Source organism: Arachis hypogaea, chromosome 11, assembly GCF_003086295.3.
Source record: "Arachis hypogaea cultivar Tifrunner chromosome 11, arahy.Tifrunner.gnm2.J5K5, whole genome shotgun sequence".
Lineage (NCBI taxonomy): Eukaryota > Viridiplantae > Streptophyta > Magnoliopsida > Fabales > Fabaceae > Arachis > Arachis hypogaea.
Window position 1 is genome coordinate 64,030,014 of NC_092046.1, and position 6,502 is coordinate 64,036,515.

At 37.9% G+C, this 6,502-nt stretch overlaps 1 long non-coding RNA gene across 1 annotated transcript; it reads left to right on the plus strand.

The window, feature by feature from the left end:
• The first annotated feature begins 3,909 nt into the window (after nucleotides 1-3,909).
• LOC140176536 (uncharacterized) lies at nucleotides 3,910-6,205 on the plus strand. Its single transcript, XR_011868150.1, has 2 exons — nucleotides 3,910-4,015; nucleotides 6,001-6,205. It is a non-coding gene; the product is annotated as an uncharacterized lncRNA (long non-coding RNA).
• The last annotated feature ends 297 nt before the right edge of the window (nucleotides 6,206-6,502 follow it).

Consider the following 6,502-nt stretch of genomic DNA (forward strand, 5'->3'; position numbering starts at 1 on the left):
ATGTAGAATTCATAACATAGAAAAGGGAAATATAGAAAGACATGATAAGTAATAATCAAAGGGATTAATTAAAAATAAAAATAGTTCTTGTATTAATAAATTCTAAAAATAATCCAATAATATTTCTGAGTAAACAAAGGACATGAAAGAGTAAGAGACATGTAAAGAAAACAAACTAGAATGACGAAGTCTCGCTGAGGTAATAACTCTTCTCAATATCCCAATGCGAAAGGCAATAAAAATAAAATCCTAAGAACTATAAATGTGTAGAGAGAAAACCTAGAGGAGGAGTAAAAACTAGATCTAAAACTGAGAATTGTCTGTAATGAATTGTTCTCTTGTTTCTCCATGTTTCTTGGCTCTAGTCTGCTTTTCTGGGCCGAAAATTGGGTCAAAACAGGGCCCAAAATCGCCCCCAGCGAATTCTGCAGATTTTGAAGATCGCGCATGTCATGCGATCGCGTCATTCATGCGGACGCTTCATTCGGCATTTTGCCTTGCCACGCGTGCGCGGCCAATCCGCGCGGTCGCGTGAGCCATGCGTCCGCATCACTACAATTTCCTCTTTGTCGCACAGTCGCGTAAGCCATGCGTTCGCGTCACTTCTCGCTGGTCATCTCCTCATTTTCATGTGTTCCTTCCATTTTTGTAAGCTTCGTTTCCAATCTCCAAGTCATTCATGCCATATAAAGCCTGAAACACTTAACACACAGATCACGGCATCTAATGGAATGAAGGAGAATTAAAATACATAATTAAAAGTCTTTAGGAAGCAAATATTCAATCATGTAATAATTTTAGAAAGGAAATATAAATGCATGCCAATCATATGAATAAGTGGGTAAAGAATTGATAAAACCATACAATTAAGCACAATATAAACCATAAAATAGCGGTTTATCAAACACCAAATTCATAACCTTCAAGAATATTAGCCAAATGCATCATAATCATTTTCAAGCCAATCATCAACATCAACCATCCAATCCCTATCCTAGGGTCACTAGCCTAAGTTTTTACATTACATTATATTTTAGATACAGGAAACCGAAACCATACCTTGGCCGATTCTCCGCTCAACCCGGAACACTTCCAATTTCACTTTTCCTCACTTTCAAGGTTCCAAAACCTCACCAATAGATTTTTAAGCTTATAGCTCCACTCCAAAGCTTTCCAAACCATCAATCAAGCTACAATATATATACACACACACACTACCTAAACCACAATTATCACATCTAAACACAACAACTCAATACCCAAATGCCTTAATTCAAAAATTTCACTAGGGTTAAGATCTCTTACCTTACCCAAGGATCAAAGAGGCAAGACTAAGCCTTCGCTTCAAGTTAATTGGATCCTATAACATCAAAACTAAAAAATCTCAACACTTTTTCCCACTTAATTTCGAAATTAAGGGCTGGAAATTCAGAGAGGAATTCGTGGCTTACCTCTCAAATCAAGTTGTGGGCAATGTAGAGCTCAACGCCGCAGTCGCGTGGCCGGAAATAATGCGACGATCGGAGCTCCGGATCAAAAGTTGTGATCAAATGAAGTTGGAAGTGATTGAGGGCAAGGGTTTCATGCTCCCCCTTCCCCTTTCAACGTGTTTTTCTTATGTGGGGAAGAACAGGGTACTAAACCCTCTTGTTTAATGAGGCCCAATTGGCCCTATTTGGCCTGTTCGGCCTAATCTTGGACAAAATTCTTTAAAATTGGTGTCAAAATTCTCGTTTTAATTTTCTCTATCATATTAAACCATAAAAATTACATTTCTAATTTTCTAAAATAAATTTTAATTTGTGGGTTAATTACTCATTAATTAACTGGGTTTTACAATTTTCAAACCAGCTTTCAAAATCTTCTAAGCTTTAAAACTTTTTCAACATGATTCAAGGCCATACTAGTTAGAAATTGAAAATCCTAATTAAAAAATGCAAAAATATCAGTCGATCCTTCGGATGATACACCCTCATTCTGTAGCTGTATTAGTTGGCACTTCCCCTGCCACCAGTGCTGAGCCTCACCAATCAACTGATATGCCGCAAACTTTACGAACTCGTTTTCTGGAACATGTTGAGCTTGTGACGCATTGGCAAGGTTAGTCATCCTCACTATCTCTCTATGAATGTGATTGACCTCGTCCGTGAGTTGCCATTCGGGTTTTCATTCCACACCAAACAATCGATAACGAGGTGATTAGTCTCAATATCTCAAGCTTAGTGCTTCAATTATCTCCAAAGACACTCACAAACAAGCATGCTATGCATATTGGTACACGAAACTGGCTCCGCAGAATTCACACAGATAGACCGGCAAGTATACCAGGTCGTCCAAGTAATACCTCAAGTGAGTGAGGGTCGATCCCATGGAGATTGTTTGTTTGAGCAAGCAGTGGTTACCTTGCAGATCTTAGTTAGGCAGATAGAAATTATAGTTTGTCATACAAAACGCATAAAACAGATAAATAGAACATTACTAGATAGATGAGAATTTAATGGTATGAGAACGGTTAAAGCTTCGGAGATGCTTTGTCTTTTCGGATTAACTTTTCTTACTGTCTTCTTCAATAACTTTCTGATTTCTTCAATGGCAGCTGTAAGATCCCGAATTTTGAAAAGAAATTAATAAATTATTTATGATCCATTATATTTATTTAAGATAATATTTTTGGAAATTTCTATATATAAAGGTTGAGTAAACTCTTATTTATTATTTAGAGTCCTTATAATTGAAAAATAATGAGTATTTCATGTTTTAATTTTAATATATAAATTTTAACCTTATTTTATAAATAAAGGAGGATTAATTTACTTATCTCCAATTTTCACTAAATTGGTATTTAACCAAAAATTATTTAAAGATTATTAATTAGAAGATATTTTTTTAAAAGATGGATACTTTACATTTAATTTTATTTTTATTATTATCCTACTTTTTATTTATTTTATAAAATTACACTACTATCCCTATTGTTCACAAAAAAAATACCTAAACCTAATTTTCTATCCTAACCCTAACTAAACTACACTCACCTCACCAACACTCAAAACAAAGAAAAAAAAGAGAGAGAAACGAAAGAAAGGGATGAGAGGAGAGAAGAGCTACGATAAGGGAGAAGGGGGAAGAGAAGGAGAGAGCGACGGAGAGCTGCGCCCTGCCGCCGATCCGCCACCGAACTCGCCGCCCAGCCGACGTCACGCCACTACCCAGCCACCATGGCATCGCTGCCTGCTGCCGCCGAACCTATTCCGCCGCCGAACCAATTATCGCGTTCTGCTGCACGCCGTCATGGAGGAAGACCAAAACCCAGGGAGAGGGCCGCGCGAGGAGAGGTCGGCGTCACAGTTTCCTGAAGCCCGTGTCGCCGTCGAGCCCAGATGAGAGAGGAGAGACCGAGCCTGAATCCCGACGAGCTGGGAAGAACCAGCGTCACCGCTGTGCCGTCGTCGTGGACACCATCGCCGGCATTCGTGCCTCTGATTTGCGCCAGTGTGACTTCTGTCGCCGTTAGGCTATCCGCTGACGTCACCGCCGCCATAACCGCCGTTGCTGGTGACCGCCAGTGGAACCCTGATCGTCTTGGTAAGCATTTCGTTCCGGAACCTTTGAAATAAATATTCTGTTATGTTTGGCTAGAGATTCTGAGATCTTGGTTACCGTAGGGTCGAGCTCCGAGGTTTGCATGTCGAATTTTTAGGTTGCCGTTGAACCACTGGAGTTTCTAGCCGTTGTCGAAGCTCCCGCCGAGTCAGTTCGGGATTGCGACAGCTCAGTTCTGCTGTCACCGTAAGTGTACTCTATTTCAAACCCTCATCGTTAGTTTTTCGTTATGGGTTTTAAGATTTTCACGATATTAATGTTTTTAGGAATTAGAAATCGAGTTTGCATGTCACGATTGGGGCAGTTCTGCTATTGAGAAAGTAAGTGGAGCTGAGGTTTTGGTTGCTGTTGATTCCGGGCTGAGAGAAAAGAGTTCAGTTGACACGTTTGGATTATGGTTTCGCTTACCGAGGTAGGGGTTTTTATAAAAATAATTTATTTTAAAGTAGAATTGTTATAAATTGATATGACAAGCGAAATGCTTTTCTGGTGATTATGTAAGTCCTATGCATTGTTTGGTTTATCTTAGATGAATATGGTTGTCTGCTTGACCGAGATAATGTCTAATTTTATTAAAATTAAGATTTCTGATTGGTTTGGCTTGAAATGATTTTTGATATTTAAAGTTCTGAGTTTTGTTTATTGGAAACTGATTTGGTCTTGAATCCTTTGGAAAGGAGTTGAGGATTGGTTTGGTTGGGACCCGAAAGGGTGGCAAAGTCCAAGTTTTAGGGGAGATGCTGCCGAATTTTCATAAAAATCTAGATTCTGTTTTAAAATGTGATTTAGAAAAAGATTTGGACTTGAGAGGTTCTACGAATTGGTTCTTGATTTATTAAGAAATTGGTGTTTTGAGTTTAAACTGTTTAATAAAAGTTTATGTTTCCCGATTGATTTAAATATGAAGGGGCCTATGTTTTAAAGTTTGGTTAAAGAAGTACCTTTGGGTGAGTTTAGCGGAATTTGAAAGAAATTGAACTTGATTAATTAATTTCGTGTTGCTCTTAAAGTATTCTTTAAGTTCGACTTTAAGTTCGACTAAACAATTCTGAGCCTTTGGGAGAGTTTCTGATTTAAGAATGAAAAGAAATTGGGTTTTTTTGGACTTAAATAATTTTGGTTTTGAAACTGGTTCAGAACTCTTGGCTTACATGCTTTGGTTTTGATTTTAAATTTTTAATTTATCTCAACTTAAGCAACTATGATTCCGAGAATTTCTGAAGAGTTTAAGAAATGAGGCAGGTTATTCTTCCCTAAAGTCTTGAGTCCTTGCCAAGGTTGTAGATTAATAACTCTTGATTTCAAAGTGATGGATCGAATGATTTGAAAATGAGTGATTGAGTCTTTCAGAAGAGATTTTGAATCTGGCTTGGTTATGAAGTTGTTTGAAAGTTTTGAAAAGAAAATTTACTTAAGAAAAGTAGTTCTTGGCAAGATGTGAACTGAATTCGTTTGTGATTTGAAAGTGGGCCAAGAATGATTTTTGAAATAAGATTTTGAGTTTGATTGACTGTGGATGTTATTGAGAATATGATGAGGCCTGGCAAGGATGGTGGTATAGTCCCGCTTGCTCAGTGCGTAAACCGTTATGCAGGGATGGTGGTTTTGTCCCGCCTGCAGTGAGGATGGTGCTTTTGTCCCGCTCACATATTGATAAATTATTTGGCAAGGACGGTGGTTTAAATCCAGCTTGCGTGTTCTGGGCAAGGATGGTGGTTTAGTCCTGCTTGGTTGTGGAACCTACGAATAAGGATGGTGGTTGAATCCCGCTTATCCGAGTCGGGTCTAGCAACATAACCGACGCGTGAGCTCATGACCAGTAGGACAGGCATGCATCATATGCATTTATATGACATTGTTTGGGTGTGCATATTATAATTGGTTTGCCTATGTGAATAGTTATGTTAATTGCTAATTGCTCTACTTGATATAACTGCTTGATTGTGTTTGAACCTTCTTACTTGTGTTTGTGGCTGAGAATTGGTTGGATTGTGATGAATTGGTTGTTGATTGAGCTGCTTGGGCCTAGGGCCATGGTTGATTATGAGATGGGCTGAATGCTGTGTTTGGTTGTGTTATCGGTTTAGAAAAGTATGAAAAACCAAACTGGTTCAGCATAGACTTAATGAACCTATGCTTGGAACAGTTTGGTCATTCATGCTGTCTAGGGAAAAACTTAAAAAAAAATGAGCTTTGGAATTTCTGAGAAATTAACAGCTTTCCCTTTTAGAAAGGATTTCGGATTTTGAATATTAAATCTTTAGTTTTGAAAAGAAGCATAAGGCGGTTATTAATCACTATACATTAAAAACGGTTTTATTTTTGTATCTTATTATAGCAATTCTGTAACCCTATAGTGAGAACCCTTTCGAGGACGATGTTCTCACTCCCCTACAGGTTTTTCCCTTTTCAGGATATGGGCGACGGAGTTTCAGGAGAGTTATATTTATTTTCTGTTTATTCGACATTATTTTTTATTATCTTAGTTTTATGTTTCCCTCGCCTTTAATTTTGCAAGTCTTCACAAGAGGGATAGGATTTTGATTATGTAATGCTTGTAATATTAATAATATGTAGATATATGTATATGTATCTTTTGTAAGTGTTATGGTTTGTTTTGTAAATGTGGTTGTATGTTATCAGATAAGAAGCCTCTTGAGCGGTTATACGGTTTAATTTTTTTAAACAGGCTCATATTTTAGTATTAAATATTTTAAAAGTCATCGTAATACCCGAGCTATCAGAGTGGCGCAGCCGGAAGCGTGACATTTTGATAGTTAGGGTGTTACAGCAGCCGTAAGTGATTAACTCATGTACTCTCATCAAGTTAACTTCCTCCACTGCAGCAATCCACCATGTTGAGATGACTCATGTCCTCTCATCAAGCCACCTCTAGGTT